The sequence below is a fragment of the Phallusia mammillata genome, chromosome 5, assembly GCF_965637545.1.
Source record: "Phallusia mammillata chromosome 5, kaPhaMamm4.hap1.1, whole genome shotgun sequence".
Classification (NCBI taxonomy): domain Eukaryota; kingdom Metazoa; phylum Chordata; class Ascidiacea; order Phlebobranchia; family Ascidiidae; genus Phallusia; species Phallusia mammillata.
This window is the reverse complement of record NC_137256.1, coordinates 23,000,106-23,008,967: the sequence shown is the minus strand read 5'-3', so window position 1 is coordinate 23,008,967 and position 8,862 is coordinate 23,000,106. Positions and strand designations below refer to the sequence as shown.

Below are 8,862 nucleotides of genomic sequence, written 5' to 3'. Positions count from 1 at the left end.
ACGAGCGCTTTTTTGGCCACTTGCCGCTGCCGCTGCCGCTGCCGCTGCTCCATCGACGACGAGCTGTAAAAAAATTTTCGTAGCAAGCAGCGAATGATAATTGAAAGAGATAAGTGAAAAAGAGCCCAAAGCTCTTTTTTCCAAAACGAGCCCGCTCAAAGCCAGCCAATGCGGGAGCGAAAGCATCCCGCAAGGCGGCAGCATCTCAAACAAGAGAGGGGAGCAACGCTGGAGCAAAAAAGCCCCAGCATTGCGCCCACTCTTGTCCAAGAGGAGCGGAGCTGGTCCTTAGCTTATCAGGAGGCGACGGTACTGGCGCATCGAAAGCTCTACGTCACCGCCAGGCAAAGTGCAAAGCACCTGATCAGCAGTGACGCGTCGAGCCTGCGTGACGCAGCAAGACTTCACCTCTTAAAGCTAACAGAAAGCGAAAAATTGACCCTTTTCAATCCTTTTACCCAATTTCTGTTTGTGGTTTTTCAGAACCTACTGCAATTGGACGTACAGAAAACGTTTTATTGCGTCACAAAATGAATGGAAACGAGGCATGTATCGACGTGGCATTAAGTGGCAGTGTAGCGACGACGAGATGTCGCAATTGCGCGGGCGCGCGCTCTTGAACGCCAACGCAAAACCGTCGCCACAACTAGACATCGTCCCCACACGACCGTCTAGCGGGCATTGGTCCTTTCGTTTGCGGCGTCGTCGGTCAAGACGACTTAGCACCGAAGCACAAGTCGCGACCAAGGACGCCCAACAAACGGGAGAGTTCCTCGACGTCCGGCCTCGGTTTGAACGCTGAACATCGGTGGAAGCATCGGCTGGACCTCGAAGACCACCTGCTAGCGCGACACTTTGTGTTTGTGGGCTCACCACAAACACTCAAAAATGCGATTTGGCCTGGCAAAGGCATCGACTTCCAGCAACCTCGCGCTCACCTGCCTCAGAAGAGGAGTGGGAGGAGCAAGACGAGCGACGTAGCGGGTCGAATCGAGCGACTTGGTTCTGTCCAGCGGTAGAGCTACTAACACTGAGCTTCACCTTTGGCTCGACCTGGGAACTTCTGGTAGGTGGCGCAAAAGAGCATAGGCGTTTATGGTGCTGTTACAGCAATTTGGGTTTCCGGTAAGAATAATTGCTGAGTCAGCACCATAAACGCCTATGCTCTTTTGCGCCACCTACCAGAAGTTCCCAGGTCGGGCCAAAGGTGAAGCTCAGTGTTAGTAGCTCTACCCTGTCCAGCAGTCTTGTGATGCGCGAACTGCTGATCGATTGTGGGTTTCCACTTTGCCTATTGTTTTGAGTGCATCGTTGAACATTACCACCGTACGGTGTTTACCCTGTTTTGAGACAGCATTAAATAGGAGTCCAATATCGTCATATTTTTGTGTTTCATGGAAGTAAACATCAATAATTGTTGGTTTGAAAGGCAGAAATGTCCAAATATTTGGTTCATTGCGCATAGGTTACCAGAAACTTTAAAATTGAGAAAAATAAAAACGTTTCTGTTTTTTTGTGTTTAATATACCCATATAGTTATATATATACATAGGAATATATATGTATAAGTGATGATGAATAATACATACATGCCACGCTAAACTAAGTAATCTCTTGATTTTTAACCAGGAGTTCCCGATTTCCAGGAATTGGCTTAGCGTTTTTAAATGGTTCGAGAGAAGCTTTAACCTTTTGAAATTAGTATTAAAACATGTTCAAGTTCAGTGGTTATAGGACAGGTGACATGTTAGATGCATTGTGACTCATTAATCCAATTGTGATGCACCACAGATAAATTGTTACCTGTAACTTTACTTTAAATAATTGTATGATGCAATATATTTATGGCGTTTCTTGGTGTTACTAATAAGAAAGACAAAGGTTTTCTTTTACAGTAGAAAAAACCTTAAACAGGTCCACGATTGGACGGACAGTACCAAAAATTGTAAAGGATGAGTATCACCAAACCCGAAAATGACAGCATATAGTTTCAAACGGGTTTGTTCTACAGGCTTTGTTGCCCCAAGAGACCTTGATCGGTGTCTGCTTTCTTGTTCAATGGAGTTGATTTTACTTCGCCCGATAAAACAAATCGTAGCAGCACATGTGCACCAATATATTCACTAAGTCGAAAATAGGTAATATAGTTGATCGTAAACGCTTTCTATTTTACATCAACATTAAATTGCACCTCAGTATCAGCAACAGCTATAATCTACAGCAAATTTAATCAAATATTAGACAACGACTTTTACAAATAAATGCAAATTTTCGGCGCACATGAAGATTAATTGTGTTCGCATTTTTTAAATATATTTAGGCTTTGGAACTGTCATAAAGAATTGTATTTGTACAAGAAACAGGGTTTCGATAGTAATAGATACCAATTAGTCGAGTACGTCCAACTTATGCTCTATTTTATGTCAATAGACACAACGCCAGTAAAACGGTTTGTGCGCCCCTACTTTGATAAATGGTTGGCAACATGAAGGTGCAATATAACCGAAAGATGATTAAAATCGTGGCTTTGTAATTGTTTACGAAAACGGCTTTAATCAACTTTTCTTGTCGCTATCTAAACATTTTAGACCTTTCGCGAACCATCCTGATTTAATGCAGCTTTTCGCGACCGCATGTTTACTTTATTAACAGTGTGACCTACAATCATCTGCTCTGAATAACAACTAACATCTCACGTATTCTCATGTCACAATAAGACTACAAAGCTTCGAAACGAATAAAAAGTAAAAGCGTATTAAGTATATTTTTCGCTGTAATGATTAACTTGCATGTTTTGAAACGATATTATCAGTTCGGCCCTTTGCATCATTATATTATTAGCGACACCTCAAACTGTCAAACGTTCTTACTTACTCATCTAACACTGCATAATTACTTGCAGACATATCGACCCTTTTATGAATAGTTGCCGTTATCAATTAACAATCTTTCTAACATTCTAAAGTGAACTTCAACTAAGATGTCAGTACAAAATGAAAGTACTCTTGAATATATTCATATGAAAAGAAATATTTCACAACTCACTAGATTTGTACAAATAATGTTACAACAATAATTGACATGACAAATAAAATAGAACAGATGCATTATATATGTGAATAAATGGAAAGATATGAAAGTTTTGTTTATAAATCTATTCAAATTAAACTAATCAATGCAATCTAATGTATGGGAAAATGTAAAGCAGTTTTAGTCATAGTAATGTGACAATTAAGGACATAAAACTCACTGGATTTGTACAAACAATAATGCAATAATTATGATCAAATGCCAAATGAAATTCAAACCACACATTAAAGACTTCAATAAACAGCAAGATTTTTAAAAATAAAATGCTTGTTGTGTGCGCTTACTATAGTTCAAACTCTAAAATAGAATAGGCCATGAAATTCTTTGAATTGGGCTAACAGATTCTTTGAATCCATGGCATGAACCCAATTGGGCACCACTGGTTGAAATCGAACAGTTGAAAACTAGAATCACACAAAGTCTGATACTGAACATAATTAACCCAAAACAAAATAATAAAACCTCGAAACTAGCCATACTAAAACAGTGGGAACTTTTCTTAGGCGAATTATTGCATTTTATGGAGGCAGTGACAACAAATCAGAATAAATAGCATATCTGACCTAACGTTTGGCCAACAATTCCTGATGAAGATAATTGTTACATGGGGGTTTACATTTACACAACAGTAAACAAGGTTTGGCAACATACACTAGTGTTATTGACATTGATGCTAATGTTCAAATGAAAAGCATTTAAACCAAATAAACCTTAACAATATCTTTAAGCATGAATGTAAAATACATTACACTCACTGATTAGAAAATGGTGAAATAGAAATAGCAAACCATTCATGAAGTATTTTCAATGTTAAAATAAAACAATAATGGTAACTAATGTGAACAGTTTGGTATAAATGTAACACACTAAGTAACAGATAAAATATCGCTTACTGTATACTAATGCGGGTAAAGTAAAAGAATACAGGTAGTAATAGAATAAACTTAAAATATTAAACAAGTATTTGACTAGCAAGAAAACTTTGCAAAAAAATGTAAACGAATATTCGTTAAATATATTCATTAACGTTTTTTTTTTATTTAACTTCAAGTTTAAGGTGTTGGCATACAAAACTTTTTCTCACTATGTAAGTTAACACATAAACAAAGCAGGTTTTCAAATGTAAATATGCAGGAATTTGTTTTTGCGGCCTGTTATGCAGTTGTAAGATGAAGCACCATAGCAAAGTTTGTTCACCATGCCATGTCAATATGTGCAGTTCATTGTGAGTCTTGTCCAACAGCAGTTGCCAAAAAGGAGCAGGATTATTGTGGAAACTTTGAGCACTGAAAGCTTGGCAAGTGTGTCGTTGAGTTGAGGAGGTCACATCATATGCAATGCAAACATGAAGGATTAATTAAACATGTTATACAAACACTTAACATTATATACTTGAAACATATCTGAGGCAAAATATATGTATGTAATTGTAAAGGCTTTTCATGCAGTAAAAGCCAGAATAAAGGATAAACTGGAGCTTTTGATTTGCACGTACCCATATTATCTGTTTGCATGTATTATTAATGCTCGTATTTGGCTTCTATTGGCAATTACTCGCTTCAATCAAGTTTCTGAAGTGGACATAACCATTTGCAATGTCACAAATAAAATTGTTTAAATGATGCAGATGAACTGTGTTGGCCATAAAAAATAAGTTTAGATTGAACTTTAAAGCCTACATATGTGTTAAAGCACCAAATAACATTTTGTACCTTGAAGATCACTACTGTTGCATCTGCATTGGAGAGCCTGATTTTCGTGGGAAAGGGCTAAAGAGCGTGGCAAGTGTTTCATTGAGGAGGTCACACCATATGCAATGCAAAGATGAAGGATTAATTAAACATGTCACAGAATAACGTAAATTTATAGATTTCTATCATACCTGATGCCATGTATATATATGTATCTAATTGTAAAGGCTTTTCATGCAGTTAAAGCCAGGATAAAGGATAAACTGAAGGTTTTTTATTGATTTCAAATTTGGAATTACCCATTTTTGTCTGTTTGTATGTGTAATAAATGCTCGTTTTTGGCTTTTATTGACAATTACCCGTTTAGATCAGTGTTTTTTATGTGGGCATAATCATTTGCAAAAGCACAAAAATGTTTAAAGATTGGATTTTGTAAGATGTTTAACTAAATGCAATAACTTTTTCTAACCTTTTAAAGTAAAAGTTATTATTTGAACCAGTGGTTTTCAACCTGTGGGTCACGACGCCTGTGGGGGTCGTTTGGCAAAGGTAAAATGAAAAAGTTTAAAAAAGTAAATGTTTATCAGTAATAACAAAATGAAAACATCGAAAAGCAATAAAACAGTCAAACCAGGTTAGAACTTGTTTTGTGTCGCATTGTAACCATTACCATACAAAACAAATGCTTTATTATGTCACTATACAATTTATTCAATGCAAGTGCCACAGCACCTCGTGGGCAAGCTAACATCAAACACTTAGTAAGTAAAGCATGCAGTGTGTTGTAACTAGGGATGTTCAAAGTAGAATAATTGGGTATTCTAGAATAATTGATGCGAATCTAGAATATCGAATCCAACTCTTATATTATTTTTGACTGAGCAATCATTAATCTTAAAAACAACTAAATTATACCAGTTTAGTACATTATAAAACGTATTTTTCAGTTATAATGTAAAAAAAGAACCATACAAAACAAAAAAAACAACGGAAAAAAACGTTGCACAACTGAATTGAAACTAAATGACCCAAAATCCACTAAGCCAGAAAAATTAGCATAAAGTTAAAAAATAACTTTTACTTTTATTTGGTTTTATTTTATTTAATGATTATTATTGCCTTTAGTAGAAGTAACTATGTTGTAAGCATGCTGTGGTACCTTGATTTGTTGATGGTAGAGGACTGACATACACTCCCTAGTGTACTAATATATAACGTTTGTTAACCTAAAACAACTGCAAAAACAGGCACCCTAGCAAAGTTAAAATATTTGGTGATGTAAAGCTGGGACATTGGGTGATTTTAAATTCTACCATCGATTTTGCAACACAAAATGTGAACTTTGCAGCGTGTACTGACTGCATTCTTATGTTCGTATGGGGTTAAAAAATGATGCAAATGTCATATGTTATGGGATTCCGTCACTGTTTTTGCGATATTAACAGACAATCCCATGCTTCCAATCGCCGCCTAACGCCATGACCGTTAATTTTTTGTTGTGTCGGAAACAATTAGATGCTGGTAAGACGTTGCAAAAAGTCGCCGGTATGTCATTCAATGGCATAAGCATAATCACGTGATCAGATGCGTAACAAGTGCGCTAATCGTTAATTATGCCTCCAACGCATAACCGTCGCTAAGGCGTTGTTATAGCGACTCGTGGCTTGGCGTTATAAGGTTGTATAGCGCTCCCTGATTTGACGGCGACGAGTCACTTGCCGTCTTTACAACTGGAATAATGACCGGGCGTCGACGTGAAAACGTAACGCATGTGTTTACATTTTTACCAACGGCAAGAGCACACATTTATATCGGTTCCAATTACCCGATATAAACGGCAAAAATGGATTCGAATCTAACTGGATTCGAATCCAAAGGATTCGTTATTCTACTTTGAACATCCCTAGTTGTAACCGGAAACTTGATACAAAATCTGAAAGAACCAGCAAGCTCCGACTATTATTTCTCATTGCCCAAGGTGAGAGTTTATTCTAAAGATTATTAAAAAATCTGAAATGGGTTGCAGTTTGAAAAAGGTTGAAAACCACCGATTTAAACAAACGTTAACAGAGATTGAAATAAAACATCATATGTTATGAATTTAAACAATAGTAAAACCATTCTCTAACCAAAAAAAAATGTTAAGTTTGAGTGTATAAAAATATATTTAAAATCAAATACGGCCCTTGGCATAATTTTCAACTGCAATGTGGCATCTTTAACTGATTGTTGGTGTGTAAATATTGTTGAACTTAGAAGACTGTTTTAATGCATACATTCATTTTTTTTATTTACTTCCGTCAATTTTATTACAATTTTATTTACTTTCGTCGGCCATTGTAGACCGGGGGTATGAGAAACTTTCATGAAGGCTCAAAGGGTACTAGCGCTAAGGTTAAGAGACACTGGTATAGATTATATTATTTTTAATGTCTACATCAGGGGTGCACAACCTGCAGCTGTAGGGCCACATGCGACGGTATAAACAAGTTTGTGTGGCTGTGAACATGTTTCTTAAAATATATGTACTGGCAGCCATGACAGAAATAGAAACTCCTTTGCCAAGTATTTTGATTTTCAAACTGCTCTAAACACATTTTGTGGAACTGAAAAGTATTACCAGCCTAGTAGCCATATGCATCAAACTTTTTGTATGCCTATTGTGTGCAAACAAAGCGAAAACCAGATGCAATATAGACTATATAGGCTTTTTAGGTGCCATTGGATGATATATATTTTAAAACAAAAACAAGCAGGTAATAGGCGGCCGTTGGTGATCTGCAACGCGGCTGTCATAGCGAAAGGTTGTGCACACCTGGCCTACATACATGCAAAGGCACCAAATCAAATTTTGTACCTTGAACATCACTGTTGTTGTGTCTGCATTAAAGTATCCACTGAAGAACTTTTAATTGTCAGCTTCGGGATGTTACATCTGAAATAATAATAACAATATTAAGTACAGGTAATTTGGGCTGTTGTTGTTGAAGGTATACTTACATGCATTTATGATGAATTCAGATTTGATTGAACAGAAAGCCCTTCCAGAAACACAACATAGTCCAACATATTATGCAAAAAAACTACACACTAAAACCCTAAACCTACAAAAGAATTATTAAAACCCTACAACTGAAAAAAGGGAAAATCTGCAAAACAGAAATATTAAACCTGCAACAGACAAAAGTAGTTAACTATAAAGAGAAGACTTACTGTTATACCTGTAAGAAACAGTTAATAAAACCTAAATTACTTTAAAAATCAAAACCCTACACCTAACACCTGTGAAAAAACAGTTATACAGCATAACACAAATCCAATTACTTTAAACCGGAAGCCCTAAAACCTGAGAAATAAAACAAAACACCTGCAAAAACATGAGCCCTAAACATGTTACATAACAATAACAAAATATTAAAACCTGCAAAAACAAAAATAGTTTTAATGACAATTACAGGAGCCAAAAAATCTGTGAAATAAACTATGTTTAATGTAACATTAAAAGCTGCAAAACAGAATAAAATATATTATATTGTTAAAACCTGAAAAATGTGTAAAAAGATTAATGTAAAGGTAATATCTGCAAAATAGGATAAAAAATATTGTTAAAATCTGCAAAATATGTAAAAAGATAAGGTTAATTTGGTGGAAAACCTGCAAAAAACATTGATATTTCATGACACAAATGAGCATTAGTACCTTCAAAAGTTGCAGCTAGGCACAATATCAAATTTTGTGGAATCATGGTAAATTGACAAAAGGCAATAACATCATCCAATCGATAGCAAGACCTGAAAAACATAATGAAAAGGTTTACATTTGATAGCAAATCTGCATCAAACACAATAATACATACCTGAAACGATAGAAGAACATATCTGTCACCAAAGTAAACATAGATATTTTGATCTCTTTACTACGTTCCTAAAACTAGACGTTGGTGGTTTACATGGTTAGAGCGTCGTGCAATAACCAAATACATTACAAGAAGAACCTGCATGGCTGATATAAAAAGGCACAACACCCCCCAAGAACTGGTCTACTTAAAATGAAATGAAAGGATAGATACAGTTGACTCTGC

The 8,862-nt window shown here is 36.1% G+C and overlaps 1 long non-coding RNA gene across 1 annotated transcript; it reads right to left on the bottom strand.

The window, feature by feature from the left end:
- Positions 1-3,606: 3,606 nt before the first annotated feature.
- On the bottom strand, positions 3,607-7,956 carry LOC145228269 (uncharacterized). The gene is made up of 4 exons (XR_013860056.1): positions 7,782-7,956; positions 7,639-7,716; positions 4,803-4,859; positions 3,607-4,383 (listed from the first exon to the last, which is right to left on the bottom strand). It is a non-coding gene; the product is annotated as an uncharacterized LOC145228269 (long non-coding RNA).
- Between the last annotated feature and the right edge of the window lie 906 nt (positions 7,957-8,862).